At 35.6% G+C, this 22,639-nt stretch overlaps 1 protein-coding gene across 3 annotated transcripts in view; it reads left to right on the top strand.

The window, feature by feature from the left end:
- The window catches only part of ZNF148 (zinc finger protein 148), a 126,548-nt gene that overhangs the window by 23,636 nt on the left and 80,273 nt on the right, over positions 1-22,639 (top strand). For 2 of the 3 annotated variants that reach the window (XM_043594396.1, XM_043594397.1), the window contains exons 2-3: positions 13,095-13,176; positions 21,475-21,610. The gene's annotated coding sequence lies outside the window, so the exon portion shown is untranslated. The remainder of the gene's footprint in view (positions 1-13,094; positions 13,177-21,474; positions 21,611-22,639) is intronic. The other variant, XM_043594398.1, reaches the window with a different exon arrangement.

Here is a 22,639-nt window from a genome sequence, read left to right as displayed (position 1 = left end):
AAGATAACCTCAAGCAAGCTCCACAAGGGTCGTGAGATCATGACCTGAGCTGAAATCGAGTCAGACACTCAACCAACTGAGCCACCCAGGGACCCCTGAGATCTTTCTTCATTTCTATTGTAAGCATTTAGTGCTATAGATTTCCTTTTAATTACTGCTTTAGCTGCATCTCACAAATATTGGCATGTTGTGTTTTTATTTTCATTCATTTTTATGTGTCTGTATTTTAAAGTTTTCTTTGAAATTTCCACCTTGATCCATGTACTTTTTAGAATTGTGTTGTTTTTTCCTGATGTTTCTAGGTTTTGTTTTTTCTTTTTTTTTAATTTTTTATTTTTGAGAGAGAGACCGTGTGAGTGGGGGAGGAGCAGAGAGAGAGGGAGACACAGAATCCAAAGCAGGCTGCAGGCTCTGAACTGTTGGCACAGAGCCCGACGCAGGGCTCGAACCCACTAACCGTGAGATCATGACCCGAGCCAAAGTCAGACGCTCAACCTACTGAGCCCTCAGGCAACCCTGTTGTCTTTCTGTTACTGATTTCTAGTTTAGGTCCATTATGGTCAGAGAATGCACTCTATTATTTTAATTCTTATAAATTTGTTGAGGTTTGTTTTGTGGCTCTGGATATGATTTGCCTTAGTGAATGTTCCATGGGTGCTTGAAAAGAAATGTGTGTTCTGCTGTCATTGGGTGGAGTATTTCATATACAGTTGACCTTCGAATCACATGGGTTTGAATTGTGCTGGTCTACTTATATTTGGATTTTTTACAGTACAGGACTGTAAATGTGTTTTCCTTATTTTCTCAGTAACATTTTCTTTTATCTAACTTTAAGAATACCGTATATAATGTAATACACAAAATGTATGTTAATGGATTGTTTTTTATCTGTAAAGTTTCTGGTCAGTAGTAGGCTATTAGGAATTAAGTTTTTGGGGAGTCAGAAGTCATACATGGATTTTGTGTGAGGGAGTTGTTCAGGTTTCATGTGTATATCAATTCAATTCTGTTGGTTAAATGTGTTATTAATATAACCACTCTGCTTTTCTAAAAAAAAAAAAAAAGTATTGCTATAGCTTTAGCATTCTTTTCAACGTATGGTACCACATTTCTTGTTAGCAACATATGGGGCCATTTAAAAAAATTTGCTCTGCCAGTCTGTCTTTGATTGGTTTATTTAGACTATCTGCATTTGAGGTAATTAATGATCTGTTAGTCCTTATAGCTGCTATTTTATTATTTTTTGCTTATTTTCTCTGGCTTTTGGTTTCTGCTTCTCTTTTCTTGCCCTCCTGCAGATTATTGGAACATTTTTTAGGATTCCATCTTTTATAATTTGTAGAAGGTCTATTTATAATGTTTTGGAGTCTGTCTTGCTGTAGTTTTTGCGGTGGTTGTAGTTATTACAGTATGCATATGTGATTTATAACAGTCTACTAGTATCCACATTTTATAGTTTCAACTGAAGTGTGTAAATTTCACTTCTGTTCTACCCTTTACCTTTCCAACTTTTATTTATTATTATTATTTTTTAATGTTTGTTTTTGAGAGAGAGAAGTGGGTGCTCAAGTCGGGGAGAAGCAGAGAGAGGGAGACAGATTCTGAAGCAGGCTCCAGGCTCTGAGTTGTCAGCACAGAGCTGACACTGGGCTCCAGCCCACAAACCATGAGATCATGACTTGAGCCCAAGTTGGGTGCTTAACTGAGTGAGCCACCCAGGTGCCCCCTACCTTCTCAACTTTTAAACATAATTGTCTTGGGTATGAAATAGTGTCGTAATTTTTGCTTTCAGTCATCAGGTATGATTTATAAAGCTAATGATGGAAAAGATAATCTGTTGTGTATACCCATATTTCTTTTCTTCCTGTTGTTTGAAACATTTTCTTCAGCCAGTCTTTATGACACATTCTTTTAGTTTTTCTTCTTTTGGGAATGCTTTTTAAAAATGGCCCCTTTGTTCCTTGCTGTGGTCTGAATGTATTTCCCTAAAATTCATATGTTGAAATCCTATTAGGAGTTGGGGCCTTTGGAAGGTGATTAGGTATGAGGGAGGAGCCCTCATGAATGGGATCGGTACTGTTGTAAAAGAAGCCAGAAGAGCTCCCTTGGCCATTTCTGTCTTGTGAGGATACAGAAAGGAGTCTTTTACCTGGAAGTGAGCCCTCACCAAACTATATTGACATCCTGATCTTGGACTTCTAGCCTCCAGAATTGTGAGAAATAAATTTCTGGTTTTAGATGAGAAATCTGGGGTCATTTAAAGTTTCCATTATAAGTAATACGGTTGTTTCTGGTGCCTTCAAAGTTTCTTCTTTGGTTTTAATTTTGAACATTTAATTACTATGTGTCTTGGTGTAAATTTGTTTGTGTTTATTCTGTCTTGGGTTTGCTCAGTTTTTTGGATCTGTAAGTTTGTATTTGCCGCATTTGAGTTCAGCCATTGTTTCTTCAAATACTGTTTCAGCCCCTCTCCTTTCTGGGACTCCAGTGATAAGAATGTTGGATCTTATGTTATTGGCCTGTAGTTCTCCAAGACTGTTAATTTTTTTTTCCTGTTTTCTCTCTTGTTCAGATTGGGTGAGTTCTGTTTTTCTGTACTGACCTTCAGTGATTCTCTTCCCTATCATCTCTGTGTTTGTATTGAGTTTATGCAGTGAGTTCAAAATTTTTCTATTATTTTTTAGTTCTATAATTTTCTTTTGCTTTTATTTTTTAATAAATTCTGTGTCTTTGCTGAGATTTTCCATTTTCTCACTTGTTTTGGGAAAATTCTTAATTGCTGAAACATTTTTATTCTTGTGTTTTAAATAAAAGATAATTTGTCAAATAATTCCAGTGTCTGATGCATCTCTGCATTGGCCTTAGTTGATTATCTTTTCTTAATCATGACTTCTTGAGTCCTTTCTATTTTATCTTTAGTAAGGAAGTTCTGAGCCCTATTTATATTTTTCATTTTAGTGGACAGTCCGCCTATTTAGGTTTAGAATACAGATCTTGGCCCCCTTTGTAGGCTGTGTTTCCAATGGCAGTTTTAATTTTCAGAGCCTTTGTGGTCACCTTAATTGATCCGATGCTGCTGGGTTGCCACTAGTCCTTGCTGGTGGTGACTGACGGAGCAAAAGGGTTTTCCCTATGCGGAGCTTCTTGTTATATCTAGATGAGAGATGATTTTGGTAGATCCTCCTATTATTCCTCCCATGTCATTCTTCCCTGTCCCCCTGTCCCTGGGTGAGAGAGGAGAGTCTTAGCCCAAACTAGCTAGCGGCTTGTTGTGGTTGGGTCCCTCAGTTTGCCTACTTGTCTCTGTATCTCTAGGTGGAAAACAGGAGTCTCATGCCAAATGGGTAAGGAAGAATTTTTTACCTCGGTTTTGTTGTTGGTTGGGCTTCCAGTTAATCTTCCTTTTATGTTGCAGAGGGACTCCAGTGTAATTTGGGGGGAGGAATGTGACTGCCTGGTCTGCCTTCTGTTGCTAAGTTGGTGGTCAGGAAATGGCAGTCTGGGTTGCCTTTTTCTGTTGGGTGTGGGGACTAAAAACACCCTGCTGTTCTTTTGTTTCCCCATACTTGTAGTCCCAAACTGGTTCATTGCCTTACTATTTGCAGAGTTTACCTCTGGTTGTCTCTTGTGTTATTTCCATGGTTTATAATTGTGCTTAATGAGGAGGGGCAGGGGAACACAGCTCTGTGCCATCTTACCTAGACTGGAAATTCAATTTCCGTAATTTTTGTCAACCACCATGATCTCCAGACAGTAGGTTATATCAGCTTTGAAAATAATAGCATACGGATATGTGCTTTTTGAGGTTTTAAGCACTATATAAATGTTTGCTTCAGTTACAAATCAGAGTATCAGACACCTAAGTTTTGGGGAAGTCAGTCATAACCAGTTCAAGAGGGTGTCAGGACTAGGCATCTGTCACATGAACAGAATCTTGTTATGTAGTTAATTAAAAATGAGGTTATAAATTGAGTGCTTTCTTCAAGGATGTGTTTAATTATTTACACTTAAGATGTTTAGTAATTCCAGTGATACATTATAGTATTTTAATATTAACAGATATTTTTCAAAACAATACTGAAAATCTTGTGTTATGCAGCCAATGTAATCTGTTTCTAATTTATAGATTGAAATGGGCAGATAAAATGTCCTGCTTTTACATTTCCTGGTTTTCTAATTGAGGATAAATTGACCCAAATAAGAAAATGTCCATTCTATGTTAGTAGAAGCTTTTGTTTCTAAATGACGAGTTAACTTGCTACTTCTCCTATTTAGAAAAACAATCTCACAGACATATTTCATGAATTGTTCAAACTTAATATATTTACTGCATTTATCGGGAGAAATCACTGGAGTTCTTTGCAGCCTCTTCTTGAGGTATTCTCTTGAGCGACTCTGATGGCAAATGTCAATTTCCTAATCAGATTAAAAACCATTTGTTTTATTTGTGGGCACACCTCTACATTGTGTCTAGTGCTTAGTGTAATTCCACGCATGCATTCTAGACAGAGGAGAGAAGAATGATTGACTCTGGTATTGAATAAGATGAAAATTGTCAAAAGATGAACTGACTTTAGTGGACCATTTGTAAGTTATTAAGTGAGCGTTTTAAGTTATATTTCATATGAGAAGTAATAATTCCAGTTTTGTCTATGATTTGTAATAATATTTTAATAAGACGTTTTTGTTCACTTTGACACTTTAAAAAAATCAAATGTAGGGGTGCCTGGGTGGCCCAGTTGGTTGGGCAACCGACTTCAGCTCAGGTCATGATCTCACGGTTCGTGGGTTCGAGCCCCGCGTTGGGCTCTGTGCTGACAGCTCAGAGCCTGGAGCCTGTTTCAGATTCTGTGTCTCACTCTGTCTCTGCCCCTCCCCTGCTCATGCTCTGTGTCTCTCTGTCTCTCAATAATAAATAAACATTAAAAAAAAATCAAATGTAAATAAATGTTAAATTTTTTTAATGTTTACTTTTGAGAGAGAGTGCAAACGGGCAGAGGGGTAGAGAGAAGGGTGACAGAGGATCCAAAGTGGGCTCTGCCTGACAGCAGTGAGCCTGATGTGGAGCTCGAACCCACCAACCACGTGATCATGACCTGAGCTGAAGTCGGATGCTCAATCAACTGAGCCACCCAGTGTCCCTAAACTTTAATTTTTAATTGGGTATTAAAATTTTTAAGGGTTTCTTTAGTTATTAGAGTGGGATAATTTTTATGTTACAAAAAGCAGATGAATTTAATTTTCTGTTTATTTACATGGTAACTATTGTAGATAGTATTTTATTTATTTTTATTTTTTTAAATGTTTATTCACTTTTGAAAGAGACAGAGGGCAAGCGGGGGAGGGGCAGAGACAGAGGGAGACACCATCTGAAGCAGGTTCCAGGCTCTGAGCTGTCAGCACCCTTAACGGACTGAGCCACCCAGGTGCCCCTGTAGATAGCATTTTAATTTAAAATTCTATGTTCATTGATAATATACTTCAAAAATTTTTTTGATTGCCAGGACATTAAGGTAACATTAAGTATAGTTTAATTTTGGGAAGACCTTTCCTGTGGTGGTGCTGTTAGAGTAGACATTTATTAGGAGGCAGAGGATCTGGTTGAAGTCTTTGACACTTATGTGTAAACTTGGGTACTTAACCTGATGAATTTCAGAGATACTAATACCTGCTTAAGTAATTGTAGGAGGTCAGGTGAAATGGGACAAGTGAGAGCACTTTGTATACCATGCAATACTTTATTAGAGTATGCTTATAGTGCCTGAGTCATCTTGATCATGATAGTATAAAATATTTACAAATTAATGTGTATTCAGTAAAAATTTTTGTACAAGTAAAAGTAAAGCAGCTTTTCCTTGAGTTTAGTGGCTTACTAATTTTTTTTTTTTTTTTACTTTTTTAAAATTTACATTCAAGTTATACGGTGCAATAGTGATTTCAGAGTGGCTTATTAATCTTAATAGTGAATTTCTGTTAGTAAAATTGGGGGAAGATTACATAGTTGCTTGATAGTTTGCCACAGTTTTGGGATGGTGTCTCCCCTCAACATGTAATTTAGATTTAAAAGTTAGTTTAGTCTAAGGAGTTTATAAAAATGCTTGTGGTGGACAAGTTTCTTGTTTGTCAAATGTTTACTGGCTAGGTGATTTGAAAAGGTCCAGGACAGGTGAAAGTTTTCAGTTCATGGGCTTATTTTACTCACTTTGGGCTGTTTTCTTTTAAGAATTTGATTACCACTTTGTAGGATTTTCATTCTCAACTAAGTGGATTAACTACACTAATTGCAAAGTTTATAAGATTTTGGCCTGACTTTTGTTGAGAGTGGAAATGGAAAATGGTTGTAGAAAGACCTGGGCAGGAGACCCCTGGGTGGCTCAGTCAGTTAAAGCGTTTGTAAAGCGTCTGACTTTGGTTCAGCTCATGATCTCAAGGTTCCTGAGTTCGAGCCCCATGTCGTGCTCTGTGCTGACAGTTCAGAGTCTGGAGCCTGCTTTGGATTCTGTGTCTCTCTTTTACCCTGTCTGTCTGTCTCTTTCAAAAATAAATAAACATTAAAAAAATTTAAAAAGAAAACGAAGAGAGACCTGGTCAGGGTAATTTCTGGGTAAATTCTTGGTTTGAATTTGTTGGGCTGTCTGTCATTCCTGCTTGCGATAGATCAGGTCATGAAAAATATACTGTTGGATGACCATCATTCAGATAGAGTTCTAATACCTTTTAATTTTCAAAGCAGCTGGTGTAAATTAAAGAACACGTATGTCTATGCATGTCTATGTATGTCTATTCATATAAATCACAAAAGTTAGAACTAATGTAAAACCAGAACTTGACTAATTAACCTTAAAGTGTGATGTAGTTAAAATATGCTAAAGGACTTTAAAAGATGCTAAAGCATTTTTTTTTTCAGATTCTTATACCATATGTGCTATTATTCTTTTCATTGCTTTGTGCTTTTCTTGATTACATTTAAAGGGCAAGAGGTAGCCTTTTTATTTGGCAGTGCATAGAAGCATCAGTAGTTAGAATTTTGTAAGCATACACATTTCAGTGAAACTAAAAGTGACTTTTTATATTTTAAATTTAAATCCAAGTTAACATGTAGTGTAATAATGATTTCAGGAGTAGAAAGAATTTAGTGATCTTTCACTTACCTACAACACCAAGTGCTCATCCCAAGTCCCAAGCAAGTGCCCTCCCTAATGCCCATCATCCATTTAGCCCATTCCCCCACCCAGAATCCCTCTAGCAACCCTGTTTGTTCTCTGTATTCAAGTGTCTTTATGGTTTGCTTCCCTCTCTGTTTAAAATGACACTTTAAAAGAGATAATCTTAATTAACCAAGAACTATGCATTTTTATCAATGAATGGCTTTTCTACAGTGGTTATATTTGGAAGTAACATTAAGGTACATGATACAATGAAATACTTATAAAACAGCTAAGTTTTGGTTATATTCTTTTAAAATTTTTTTAAGAGTTTATTTTGAGAGAGACTATGTCCATGTGCCTGTACATGCACACGCGTGCGCGCGCGCACGCACACACACACACACGCAGGAGGGGCTGAGAGAGGGAGAGAATCCCAGGCATCCTCAACCAGTGCTCAGCGTGGAGCCCTGTCTTGGGGCTAGATTCCACTAACCATGAGATCACGACCTGAGCCGAAATCAAGAGTTGGACACTTACCTAACTGAACCACCCAGGTACCCACCCCTCTTTCATTTATTTATTTATTTTTATTTAAAAATTTTTTTTAAAAAATTTATTTTTTATTTTTGAGAGAGACAGACAGACACAGGGTGCAAGCAGGAAAGGGGCAGAGAGAGAGGGAGATACAGAATCCGAAGCAGGTTCCAGGCTCTCAGCTGTCAGCACAGAGCCTGACATAGGGGCTTGAGCTCACAAACCATGAGATCATGACCTGCGCCAAAGTTGGAGGCATAACCGACTGAGCCACCCAGGCGCCCCACTTAAAAAAATTTTTTTTTACTATCTTAGAACTCTATATTCTTGACAGTTTTTGTGGGAGTTTCTTATCTGAATTTCGATCATTAATTCATAAAACCTCATCTTTTGCAATCTTACTTTTCTAGACAAAGATGACAGCTGAAACATAATTTGGTAGACTGAATGTACTCTGGGCCAACAACATAAAGATACTTTGAAAATACTTAATGAAGTTGCTTAGGTTTCTCTAGGAGGGTGTGAAAAATTTGAAGGAACTGAAGAAGTTTCTTCTGTCTGTTTTAATGTGCATGCCATTTTGTAGCTTTTCTAACAGAGTACTTCTGAAATTCATTATTAATGGTCTTTTAAAACAAAGACTGGAAATTAGCTGGGATTAAACTATTCTTTACATTGCTCAGAATTATTTTCTATTTGATACAATGCCTGTCTGTATATAGTATATACAATGTATATAGTAGACTCCTCAGTATGCTAATTTATTGTTAAAACCAACAAGCCTTTTTAGGGAAATTCCCAAGCTGAAGGGTAATGTTGCCAAATCCCCACTAGGCTGGTTTTGATACGAGGTTCTCTGCTGCATTAGGTTAATGTGACTTTTCTAGATGCTTCAATTTTGTTTTCTGTGATTCCGTAACTGAGAGATAGTGTCGTGTGTGTGGTTAAGCTTCTGGAGCTTGATTTCTGTATTGGAGTTCAACTTTATTTATAATCATTTAAAAAATACCAAGTATCTACTAGGTGCAATACATTGTTTTAGGGTCTTAAGATCAGTGAACAAAACGAAATTCCTGCCCTTGTGGAACTTATGTTATATAGTTAGGGGCAGAAAACGGTAAACATCATAAGCAAGTAGATTACCTAGCATGTTAAGAGGTGGTTAACTATTATGGAAAATGTATAACAGATAAAAGGGGTATTGGGTGTGAGTGCATGTGGGGACAGTTTTAAATCGCATAGCAGGAAAAAGCCTCATTAACAAGATGATGATTGAGCAAAGACTGAAAGTACGTAAAGGATTTAGTTATGAGTATCTCTGGGAGAAAGTATACCAGGCCTAGAATAGCGAGTACAATAGGCCTAAGACAATGGCATGCTAGAAGATACAGGGAGATAAGAAAGTCTGGTTACTGGACTCAAGTGGAGCAAGGGGGAAAGTATAGAAGATGAGGTCTGAAAGGTGGTGGTGGTGGGTTGTGGAGGGCCTTGTGGTGGATTGTGGAGGGCCTTGCAGACCATTATAAGGACTTTGGTTCCGCCAGTTACTAGTTTTGTAACCTTTGGTAAGTTATTTAACCCTTCAGTTTTTCTCTCTTGTAAAATGTGAGTAGTTAATAGCACCACTCTCATAAGTTTGTTGTTTGGATTATGAGAGTTAATATGCAAAGTCCTAGGAACACTGCTAAGCAAAGGCTAAAGTATATATTCATTGCATCTTTAAAGGTAAAGTGAACATTAAAAGGTTAATTCTTTTTCATTTGAAAAGGTAGCAGAGGAAGAAGTGAGTGCTCTCTGCTTTGATTTTTTTCTATAATAAATTGCTTAAACTTTAATTATAGCCCCTTACTACATAATGTTACTATTATTAACATTATTTGTTGTATGTGTACTTAGCATCTTTGCTACCTTATGAACTCCTATGGGCAGAGACCGTGGTATTTTATGCATGTCTTAGGAATCTTAGATAGCATGTTGTACATGCATATCAGGTGATCAGAACGTTGACTCAAATTACTGACAAAAATGTTGGCTTAATTAATGAATCAGCCCACCTGCTGGTATGTATATTGGAATATTGCCAGTCTTTCAAAACTAAATAATGGGAGGACAGTAGCTAATGGTCCCTGAAAAATACTTCATTTATTTTCTTAATGTGCCATAGTTATTAAAATTGGTATTGGTAGAAAATTGCCTTAATTATTAACTAAGTGTGAGAGTTTATACCATGTGATTGAAAAGTCCATATTCACAGTATAGTATGGATCTGTTATATTAACATCTATCATTGGTTAAAAATATTTTTATTGACAGCATAAATATACTGCTACCTTAAAACAGTTTTAGTCTTAATTTCACTGTTTATATCTGCACAAGTGATATAATTAGGGAATATTTAGCTAGCAAAATCTTAAATCCTAGGAATTGCCAAGAAGGAATATTCACTATAACTCCTGAAGTGAGGGAGTGAAGCATGTTGAAAGAGGAAGATTATAATTGACCTTTGGGTGGTTCAGGAGCTTTGTACCTCTCTTTTTGTACTTGCAGGGTCTTCAGTTTCCAGCTTGGTAGGTTCTTTCCTTATTGTTGGCAGAGAGGAGTGGGAGATTTAAAGGAAGAATAGAGACTTGGAAGGAGAAGTGAAATTGGTAGATGATGCTAAATGAATTAGAGTTCCAGAGACAGAGACTGTGTGGCAAGTGAGTTAGGGAAAACTGTGTGTTTCCATGGTAGAGGAAACATTGTAATGGGAAATATATTCCAAAATTTCTGTTACAGGTTTAGACCTTGAGGTAATAATATTTTGTGCATGTGGGTGTGTATGTGTGTGTGTGGGGGGGCATGTTTCCTTTTTCTTTTTGCTTTACTATTTTATTTTTTCTCTTTTAACATGTCTAGTTATGTTCTTTGATGTATGATAGCCTTAATTTAGGGCTTTGAATCAAAAGTGATGCAAGAAGATGAGTAGGCTTTTTGTGAAAATGTTTTCAACAGAATATTAACATTTCGAAAACATTTGTCCAGTCTGTAGATTTTATTTTACCATATTCCATGATGGCATATGAAATAACTGTCTTGATTGTGGGGTAAATATACCCAGTCAATTTTGAAAAAGACTCATAATGTAATACTAAAATATATAATTAGAAGACATTTTTATTTCTTGTATGTAGACTTTGCTCTGCTTTTTCTGTTCAAGTTTACACTGTTCTATAGCTTTAGAAAATCTAAAAGTTGAGGACACCTGGGTGGCTCCATTGGTTAAGTGTCTGACTTCAGCTCAGGTCATGATCTCGCAGTTTGATAGTTCTAGCTCCATGTTAGGCTCTGTGCTGACAGCTCAGAGCCTGGAGCCTGCTTTGGATTCTGTCTCCCTCTCTCTCTCTCTCTGTCCCTCCCCTGCTTGCACTCTGTCTCCCTCTCAAAAATAAATAATAAACATTAAGTTAAAAAATTCTAAAGGTTGAACACAGTGAAGACCATAGATAGCAGTGTAGTGCAAATACAGTTTTGCTTTACTTTACCTGTTTTTAATAATGTCCACCACAATAGTACAGTTTTATGGCAAGTATGTATTCAAAAATTGTTTTACATAATTGAGAATGATGGCATATATGCTCTTCTGAGTGCTTGGAAACAAAGCTTTGAGGCAGGCAATTAAGAGCTTAGTAGAAAAAAAATTTTAAATAGATTTCTTGATTGGTAATTATTTTAGCAACAAAGCTACTGACTGGCTGAGGAATAGAAAATGCTGCATTATCAGAAAGGCTGTAGTGTTTGTGATCCCTCGATAAAATTATATAAACATAATTTTGGATTAATATATTGGTTATTTCCTCAAGATTTAAAGTTTAATTGTTTTGCTTTTACGTTTATAGCTTTTATTGATTTGCAAGATATTTATTGAGCCCTGAAAATGTGTGTTAGAGCTGTTATATAAATGCTTTGTTATTTCTGAATAAAAAATTAAATTTGCCCTATTCTTTGTTTCTAATAAAGTTTCAGCTTTCAGTCTTCATTGTCTTTATTACCTCCCTTTCATATGCCAGCAAAAAATACCCCAGTTGCATAAAGGAAATTATATGTGTCCAGTATTAATGCAGTACCAACATAGGATATTAACTTTCTGTGTTAGTCTCTGTTAAAAGGTTGATTATAGCATAACACTTAAAAAATACGTATGGACCATATTGGTATTATTAAATACCTTTGCCTTGAAAAAAAAATTTAAAAAAATTTTTTTAATGTTTATTTTTATTTTTTTATTTTTATTTAAAAAAAATTTTTTTTAACGTTTATTTATTTTTGAGACAGAGCATGAACGGGGAGGAGCAGAGAGAGAGGGGGACACAGAATCTGAAACAGGCTCCAGGCTCTGAGCTGTCAGCACAGAGCCCGACGCGGGGCTCGAACTCATGGACCGTGAGATCATGACCTGAGCCGAAGTCGGACGCTTAACCGGCCAAGCCACCCAGGCTCCCCTTAATGTTTATTTTTGACAGAGAGAGTGAGAGAGAGAGAGACAGACAGAGGGAGCACGAGTGGGGGAGGGGCAGAGAGAGAGGGAGACACAGAATGTGAAGCAGGCTCTGAACTGTCAGCACAGAGTCCGACATGGGGCTTGAACTCACTAAACATGAGATTGTGACCTGAGCTGAAGTTGGATGCTCAGCCAACTGAGTCACCCAGGCGCCCCTGAAAAAAATTTTTAAATGGTTTTTTGAGAGAGACAGCATGTGCACGAGTGGGGGAGGGGCAGAGAAAGATGGGGGTGTGGTGAGGGAGAGAGAGAATCCCAAGCAGGTTCCTCAGTCAGTGCAGAGCCAGATGCAGGCTTAACTCATGAACTGTGAGATCATGACCTGAGCAGAAATCAAGAGTCAGATACTTACCTGACTGAGCCGCCCAGGTGCCCCACCTTGAAAATTTTAAATACTTAATGTTTTTGTATTTTTAAAAGCTATATTAATGTAGCTAGACTTTTGAGCTGAGGGAAATGTTATTTTGGGGTTTCGTCAGGAAGTAGTACTCTTTGAATAATGGAGAGTATCAACATAAGATTTTAATGAAGCACATTTTGTGTTTACTTTTTTTATTTCAAAGTTGTTTAAGATAATTTTGGGTTATTGCTCTGATTTTAAAGAGATCTTAATCCTCAACTAGAAATTAAGCTTGAAAAAGTCCAATTAGGTTCTGGTCATTTCCTTGGAATATCATTTATCACTGATGGGTCATTAAGTATTAGTTGCTACTAATTCTATTTAATCCAACCATATCTATTAATCCAGTATCTGGCTTGGAAAAATGTTGTTAGATTTAGCATATCTAGGTATAATTATTTTATCTGACTTTAAGAATATGTCTAATTCTGATTCTTTTGGGGAGATAACCTGTATTTTTGTACTTTTATAGGATAGAGGGGAGGAATCGGGAGCTTGGAAATTCAGCCAAGTGATCTGGTGGGATGGGCATTTGCCTGACATACTATATAGAGGTAATCTAACACTGTTTTACTCAGTCTTTATTTTTACCTGTGATAGATGCCCATGTGCTTGTATTATGAACAGCACTAATCACAACTATTGGATAGCACTCTGTATTTACTGGATGATCGTTTTTCCTTTTATACCCACTTACATATAAGCATGACATATATATATATATACACACACACACATATATGGCATGGTATTGCTATATATAAATAACGAATGTCTATACATTGAAAAGAGTTAATGGTATTAGTTTTATAGGATGTAGATCATTATCTTTTCTCACTTAACTAGATTACTTGCATGTTTCTTTTTTAGGCCCAGTTCCCTTATTTTAGGAAGACAGATGATCCTCTCCTTTCTTGTTGGCTTATGTTGGTACATATGTTAGGCCTGTGCTTTATCCTTCAAACAAGTGAAAGAAAATTAAATATTTAACAGTTTTCAGGGTATTTACATATCTGTCAGTGGCACATATTCGCATGTCAGTTGTTAATGATTATAAAAATTCTGAAGATTCTCGTAAATTTAGTTTTGAGAATTCTTTAAAAATGAGTATGTGACAATATTAGTGGCTGTATTTTAAGATTTCCTTCTTTTTCCAAGTTTTCTGGTAATTGTCAAGTTCAACATTTCTCACTCCTTCAACATTTCCTTACCCAGGTTTGTTATAAGATGAGACACACTTAGGCATTAGAAAATGTTATGAGGTTAAAAAAAAAGGTTTTCCTTGTTCCTTTTCACAGTTAATGTGTGTATTATGTCTGTAGTATGGGTGTATATGTATGTGTGTATTTCAGACATTTTCTATATATATGCAGATATTTATATGTATACCTGTATTTACATATTCTTTACACAGTTGAGATCACACCATACATATTGTTTAGCAATATATCTTTTTTGTTGTTAATTTCTGCATTTTTGCATATCATTTCTTCTCTTTTCATTATGTGTAGTATTCCAGTATTTGGATATACCATAATTTTATTAACTGCTTACTTATTAATGGCTGTTTAGGTTTTCAGGTGCTTTTGCTATAATAAATGGTAATATGGTAGATATTCTTGGACATGTCTTTGAGTATATTTTAAAAAGTACATGCAGTATAAATCCCTAAGGGAAAAATTGTTGGCCCAGAGAGCATGTACATTTAATAATTAGGTGGATGAATTGCCTAAAAGGATTATTCCAATATCAGTCTAGGAAAATGGGAATCTCTAGCTCAATGACCACGCTAGCTAGTGTCAAACTTTTTAATAATTTGTTAGTATTTTGTTGTTTAGTATTGCTTTCCAAAATTTCATTATGAGTGAGCTTCAGCATTTTTCCATTATTGGCTGTATGTATATTTTCAGTGATCTTTTTGGTCCTGTGCTGAGTCCCTAGTCATTCATTAGGCAAATTATTTTCACTGAATTTTTCTTCTTCTGATCTTACGATTTTGATTTTACCTTATGGAAGTTTTCATTTTTTATGATTGAATTTAGTCTTTTCCTTTATGGCTGGGCATGGGGGGTTTCTGTATAAAGTTTAAAAGGTCTCCGTCACTGATTGTAGGGCTCACTTTTTCCTGTGTTGTCACATCTCCGAAATGACATGAATTGCTGGTTTGTCATAATTTGACATTATTTTCTTTCTTAGTTAACACATAAAATAGTCATGTAGCTTAAGATTGGTAGTTTTAGATTCAGTGAATTATGGTACTTGAAAAAGTTATATGGGTTTTCTGTTATTTTTTTTTATGGTTTACTTCGCTTAAAATCTTCATTTAATGTTGAATATATTTGGCTTATAAACAGTAGATGTAGAGATTTAGCTTTCCTTTTTTTCCGGCAGGCTAACTAGTTGTCCCCATTCCAATTATTGAATGATGCATTTCTTTTTTACATTTTGAAATGCCACATTTCTCATATACTGAATTTCCATGTTTTTGGAGAACATGTTTCTGAAATCATTTCTGTTCAGTTCATCTGCTTGTCTGTGTATTGATAGTATTAAGAGAATTCAGTAAAGGAACTGCTTATAAAAGTAATATACACAAATAATTTTTTATACAAATATAATAGGCATTAGGACTAATCGTGTAAGAAAAGGTATACATTCATAATAACTAAAAAGATAAAATGTCTGGGAGCATTCTGAAGAAAATTTTGAAATTCTACTGAGGGATAAGAAAGAAAATTTGAACCAATTCAAATTAAAAAATATTTTTAATGTTTATATGAAGGAGAAAGAGAGCGTGAGTGGGCGAGGAGCAGAGAGAGAGAGAGAGAGAGAGAGAGAGAGAGAGAGAGAGAGAGATCCAAAGCAGGCTCCAGGCTTTCAGCTGTCAGTGTAGAGCCCAATGCAGGGCTCAAACCCACAAACTGTGAGATCATGACCTGAGTTGAAGTTGGAGCTTAACAGACCCTGGTGCCCCTGAATCAATTCAAATTTCTTTCCTTTCCTTTCCGTTCCTTTCCGTTCCTTTCCTTTCCTTTCCTTTCCTTTCCTTTCCTTTCCTTTCCTTTCCTTTCCTTTCCTTTCCTTTCCTTTCCTTTCCTTTCCTTTCCTTTCCTTTTTCCTTCCTTCCTTCCTTCCTTCCTTCCTTCCTTCCTTCCTTCCTTCCTTCCTGTCTTTTGAAAGAGAACATGTGCACGTCCACACCAGCAGGTGGTGGGGGAGGGGCAGAGAGAAAGGGGGACAGAAGATATGAAGTGGGTGGGCTCTGTGCTGACAGCAGGGAGTCTGATGCGGGGCTCAAACTCACTAAGTGTTCAGTGAGATCGCGACCTGAGCTGGAAGGCTCAATGGCGCCCCATCAATTCAAATTTTTGATAGAACATCATGATATCACTCTAAAAATAAAATTGATTTTATTTATTGATTTAATATTTTATGATCTTGTTTAACTCGTTAATGGTGACCTTGCTGAACTCATTTATTAGTTCTCTTTCTAGTCTTAGTTTGTTGAGAGTTTTTATTATGAATGGGTGTTGAATTTTGTTGGGTGCTTTTTTTCTATTGAGGCTCCCATATGGGTTTTTCCTGTATTCTCTTAATATAGTGTATTATCTTACTTGATTTTCAGATGTTAAACTACCTTTGCATTCATGGGGTACATCCTACTTGGTCATGGTGTGTAGGCCTTTTTATATGTTGCTAGATTCAGTTTGCTAGTATTTTGTAAGAATTTTTTTTAACCTAATTTTATAATTATAGGCATCGCTGAGTAGTTTTCATGTAATTTTCTTTGACTTTGGTATCAAGTTAACTCTGGCTTCACGGATTGAGTTTCAGAATGTACCGTTTTCCTGTTTTGTGAAGGAATTTGTGAAGGATTAGTATTTCTTCCTTAAATATTTGGTGGAATTCATCAGTGATGCCATTTTGGCCTGTTCTTTTCTTTGTGGGAAATTTAATTAAAAAAAATTTTTTTTAAATGTATGTTTATTTTTGAGAGAAAGAGCGTGAACAAGGGAGGAGCAGATAAAGAGGGAGACACAGAATCCGAAGCAGGCTCCAGGCTCTGAGCTGCCAGCACAGAGCACGACGCGGAGCTCGAACTCACCAACCGTGAGATTGTGACCTGAGCGGAAGTCAGATATTAACCGACTGAGCCACCCAGGCGCTCCTCTTTGTGGGAAATTTTGAAATACTAATTCAGTTTGTTTAATTGTTACATTCAGATTTTTCTATTTCCTCTTTAGTCAGTTTTGATAATATGTGTCATTTTAGGAATTTGTTCATGTTACAAAGTTGTATAATGTGTTGGCATAAATTTACTTATAATATTCCTTCCTTTATAATTTTTAAAAATTTTTTTGAGGCATTATTTACATATAACCTTGTATTTCCGTCTTATAACTTAATTTTTGTGAGGTCAGTATTACCATCCCCTCTTTCATTCCTGTTTTTGGTAATTGTGTTTTCTTTTTGTTTTTAGTCTGCCTAAAAGTTTGTCAGTTTTGTTGATCTTAAAGAATCAAGTTTTTTTCTGTTTTGAATTTCGTTAATTTCTGCTCTCTTTATTATTCCCTTTGCTTACTTTAGGGTTTAGTTAAATTTATAAATTTCCTTCTAAGTACTTTAGCTGCATCTCATAAATTTTGATGTTTTTGTTTTCATTCAGTTAAAAATATTCTCTAATTGTTCTTTTAATTTCTTTTTTGACTCCTAAATTATTTAGAAGTGTGAAGTTTAATTCCTGAACACATGTGGATTTTCCAGTTTCTAATTTAGTGGATATTTAATACTGTTATGATTGAAGAACGTATTTTGTATGAGTTCCGTCCTTTTAAATTTATGAGACTTGTTATGTAGCCTACTTTTTGGTGTGACCTGGAGAATGTTCCTTGTGTGCTTGAAAACAACATGTATTCTGTTGTTTATGGAGGTTTTTTGTATAAGCCAGTTTAGTCTAGTTTGTTGTTAGTATGAGTCAGGTTTTCTGTATCTTTGCTAATTTTCTGTCTAGTTATTCTATCAATTATATAGAATGGAGAATTGAAATCTCCAACTATTGTTGAATTTTCTGTTTTTTCAATAATGTTATTGCTTCATTATTTTGGGGCTCTTTTTAGGTGCATATACATTTATAATTGTTAACAATATCTTCCTGATTTATTGATATTTTATCATCATGAAATACTTTCCTTTGTCATCAGTAATATTTGTCTTAAGGCAAATACTAATATATTTATGTTATTGATAGAACTATCCACTTCTTTACAGTTACTGTTTCCATAGAATATCCTTTCCCACTCATCTTTTAACTTTCAGTCTTGAATGTAAAGTGTGTCTCTTGTTGACAGAATATAGTTAAATCTTGTGGGCATTTTTGGTCCATTCTGACACCCTCTGGCCTTCGCATTGGGCTGTTTAGACCATTCACATTTAATTATGGACATGGCTGGGTTTACATTTGTCATTTTGCCACTTGTTTTATGTATGTCTCTTATTTTTGTTCCTCTGTGCCTCCTTTAGTACCTCTTTTTATGTCAAGTATTTTTTAGTGTATCATATAATTACTCCATTGATTTTTTTTCTTTATTAAATATAAATATAAAGATATATTCTTTGTGGTTGCTTTAGGGTTTACATTATGCATTTTAACAGTCTGCTTAATATTAACTTTAATTCATTGTCAGTAAAATATGGAAACTTTGCTCCAGTATAGCTTCCATTTTTTTCCTTCCTCTATTGTGCTACTGTTATTGTATATATTTCACATTTATGTATGCTATAAAACCAGCAATATATTATAATCATTGCTTCATATATTCTTATGTCATTAAAAGATGCTGAGAGAAGAAATGAGAAAATATATTTATAGAGTCCTTTGGATTAACCTACATATTTTCCATTTTTGATGCTCTTCTGTTTTTCCTCTGTATCTGAGTCTTTTGTCTTTTCCTTTCAGCTTGATGGACTTCCTTTAAAATTTCTTGTTAGGCAGGTTTGCTAGTAAAAAATTCTCTCATCCTTTCTTTGTCTGAGACACTTTATTTTGCCTTCATTATTGGATGATAATTCTGCTGCCATCTTGGTTGACAGCTTTTTTCTTTCAGCACTTTGAATATGCCATTCCACTGTTTTCTGGCCTCTATTGTTTATGATTGAAAGGTGTTAATCATGTTGAATTCCCTGCACAGTGCGGAGTGATTTTTTCTTGTTATGGTTGCATTATTTTTCACTTTGTGTTTGCTTTCAGCAGTTTCACTATGATGTGTCTAGGTGTGGGTCTTTTTGTATTCTACCTGAGATTCATTGAATTCCTAAGACCTATAGATTTTATTTCTTTTTACTAAAAGTAAAATCTGGGAAGTTTTGTTAAATATTTTATTCAAAAATGTTTCCCTCTGTTCTTTCCTCTCCAAAAGTGTTGATAAATTGGTCTCTGAGGTTCTGTTTAATCTTCTTCAACTTCTTTTCTCTCTGTTCTTCAGATTGGATAATTTCAGTAGATGTCTTCAAGGTCATTAATTTTTTTCTGCCATCTTGAATCTGCTGTTGAGCACTTCTAGGAAATATTTGTTTTAATTACTGTACTCTTCGACTTCAGAGTTTCCTGTGTGGTTCTTTTACATAATTTCTGTACATTTATTGAGAATCTGTTATTTGTTGATTATTTTCATAATTAAAGAAGTTTAAAGCATGGATTCTTTTAACATATGTATAATAGATGTTTTGAAACATTTGTTTGCTTAAACCAACGTCTGGAGATACTCAGATACTGTAGTGTTTGTTAATATAAATGTCATGCTTTCCATTTCTTTAGTAATCTTATAATTTATTGTTGAAAACTGGGCATTGTAGATAATATATTGAAGCAACTCCGTATTGTGACTCTCTCTTCCCCCTGCCTAGGTTATTGTTACTGTTGTCATTTCACTATCGTTTGTACATTATACAATCCTATTGAAAGAAAATAAATTTTATTTTGGACAAAAGTTTATCTGGAAAAATCGACATGCATGAATATTAAGGAAATTTCTGAGATGGAAGGTTACTAAGGGATGAATAGCCCCATCAGAATTTAAACTTTTAATTTTATCTTTGAGAAAGTGTGTGAGCACAGGAGAAGGGGCAGAGGGAGAGAGAGAGAATCCGAGGCAGGCTTCACGCTCAGCACGGATGGTGCTCGAGCCCAAGGCCCTGGGATCATGACCTGAGCCGAAATGAAGAGTTGGACTCTTAACTGACTGAGCCACCCAGGTGCTCAGAATTTAAACTAAAAAAATATCGATACAGGTGTGCCTGTATGGCTCATTTGTTATTTTTTTATTTATTTTTTATTTTTTAATTTTTTTTTTTTTTAATGTTAATTTATTTTTGGGACAGAGAGAGACAGAGCATGAAAGGGGTAGGGTCAGAGAGAGGGAGACACAGAATCTGAAACAGGCTCCAGGCTCCTAGCTGTCAGCACAGAGCCCGACGCGGGGCTTGAACTCAACGACCGTGAGATCATGACCTGAAGTGAAGTCGGCTGCCTAACCGATTGAGCCACCCAGGCGCCCCATGGATGGCTCGTTTGTAAGAGCACGCGACTCTTGATCTTGGGATCATGAATTTGAGTCCCACGTTGGGTGTAGAGATTAGTTAATAAACAAGTAACCTTCTGAAAAAATACGGATACAGCATTGAAATATTTTTAAAAAGTAGATTAGTATTATATTTTTTGGAAGTTCAAAGATGGAAATACTACTTTGTTCTAGATGAGGAAGACCATTTTTCTTGCTTTTACACCACTGTAAAAATTGATATACAATCATATTATGTTTCATATATCACCTGGTCTCTTGTGGACTTTTTTTTTTTTTTTTTAATTTTTTTTCAACGTTTATTTATTTTTGGGACAGAGAGAGACAGAGCATAAACGGGGGAGGGGCAGAGAGAGAGGGAGACACAGAATCGGAAACAGGCTCCAGGCTCCGAGCCATCAGCCCAGAGCCTGACGCGGGGCTCGAACTCACGGACCGCGAGATCGTGACCTGGCTGAAGTCGGACGCTTAACCGACTGCGCCACCCAGGCGCCCCTCTTGTGGACTTTATATAAACTATTATTGATGGATAGGAATCTAATATTTTTAAAGACCTATGGTAGGGAATTCCATAAACTCTTCAGTCTTTATTCTGCCCAGAAGTACTGTCAGGCAGATTTATTGTGTACAGCTTATGTTCTTCATTTTTATTTGTATTTTTTGGATATGGTACACCGTCTTCCTATGATTAATTATTCTCATCTTATTGTCACTTTTTTCTGTCAAAGATGACCTGGCTGATTATGTTTCTGTATCTAAATATTTTATAGCATTTTACAACTATAATTGTTTCTGTTGTGAATAAATATTTATTCTGTACATGACTAGTTCTGTTTTCTTATTTATCAAGCCTGGTATTGTATTTTCTTCCCTCTTCACTTAATAGACTTTACAAAGCAGTAAATAGTGCTATTAAGTGGTTTCTTAATCTTTGCTTAATCTTTTAAGTGGTTTCTTTGCGTCCTCTTTTCTAACTTTTTAGGTCTATAACCCTCTGAATTTCCTTCAACATCCCTTATCTCTGAAGTTGTAGATTCAGATTTAAGCAAATTGTTCTTTATAAGGCCAAGGTTATTTTACAGTTACTATTTACCACTATTTTATTCTCCTGGTTTCAGACTTAAAAGCAAGTCATTGTTCTGGTCATTCAGGCATAGTTTTCGTATTTACAAAGAATGATCACTTCATTATTCATACCAGTTTCTCCAGATTGTATTTATACAGTATTTTTTCCCCTTTCCTAAGTAATTTTTGTTTTGTTTTTTTTTTTTGTAGGACTTGGATGGCATAAGTGATTAAGGTGGTGTGGAGGGTATTTGAAGCTTACGAAAGGTAGAAACTCAGCCATGATTTCTTTTTCAACTCTACAGCATTCCCTTCCTTGAAGTCTTCATTTTTATCTTAGTCTCAGGTAATGTCAACACTTGTGTTTTATAATCATGAATAAGTTAATTTTTTCAAACATGAAACCATTTTGGGTGATAGAATTTCATGTTGGTTTTTGTATTGTAGTTTGTTTTGGTGTTTATATCTGGTAGAAACCTGGGATTTTAATTTTTTCTTGAGAAAACTGTTAAGAGAAAATTGATAAGTAATGATATCATTTTTGATTTTAAGTTTTGTTTAACACAAAAATATGTGTAGCTTATTATGTAATAGTAAATGAAATTTAGATGGGAAAATATTTTCTCCTTTAACCCTTTTCTTAGAGTGTATTTTTTACCTGCCTATCATTAACACATATATATCCATGTTAAATTTTTCAGAATTTCCATGGAAACTCTGTGTTCATACATGGTAAAATGAGACCAGTTGATGAAATTTAATGGTGTTTGGCATATAATTTTTGAAACATGAAAAGACATCCCAGTTATTGTACATTTGTACATATATGCCTATACTAATATAAGGAAGCAGTCATGTAGGTAATTCATTAATCATTTATATTAGAGATATTAGTTAAAATATAGACGTGACCACTGTGACAGACTTTAAAGATAGAAATATATTTATTTTCTAATTATTTATTTTTGAGAGTGAGAGTGTGAGTGGGGGAGGGGCAGAGAAAACGGGAGACACAGAATCCAAAGCAGGCTCCAGGCTCTGAGCTGTCAGCCCAGAGCCCAGTGCGGGGCTCGAACTCATGAAGCACGAGATCATGACCTAAGCCAAAGTTGGATGCTTAGCCGACTAAGCCACCCCAGGCACTGCTCTATGAAAACAATCTTGAGATTTTGTAGAGGTTCCTGAGTCATCATGACCTGGGCGTCTTTGTCGTCCTTTGCTATTCTTAGTATGTGGCTTCTCTCTTGTTGTCCAAGATGGTTACCGTTATGCATGTCAATAGGAAGAAGAAAGGGTATTTTTCTTCCCTTAAGAGGAGTTATGTATGTCATTTCTCCTTATATTCCAATGGCTATAACACTGTCACGTGACTACA

This window comes from Prionailurus bengalensis, chromosome C2, assembly GCF_016509475.1.
Source record: "Prionailurus bengalensis isolate Pbe53 chromosome C2, Fcat_Pben_1.1_paternal_pri, whole genome shotgun sequence".
In the NCBI taxonomy this organism is placed as follows: Eukaryota; Metazoa; Chordata; class Mammalia; order Carnivora; family Felidae; genus Prionailurus; species Prionailurus bengalensis.
Note: the sequence above shows the minus strand (reverse complement) of the source record. Positions and strands in the feature narration are given on the sequence as shown.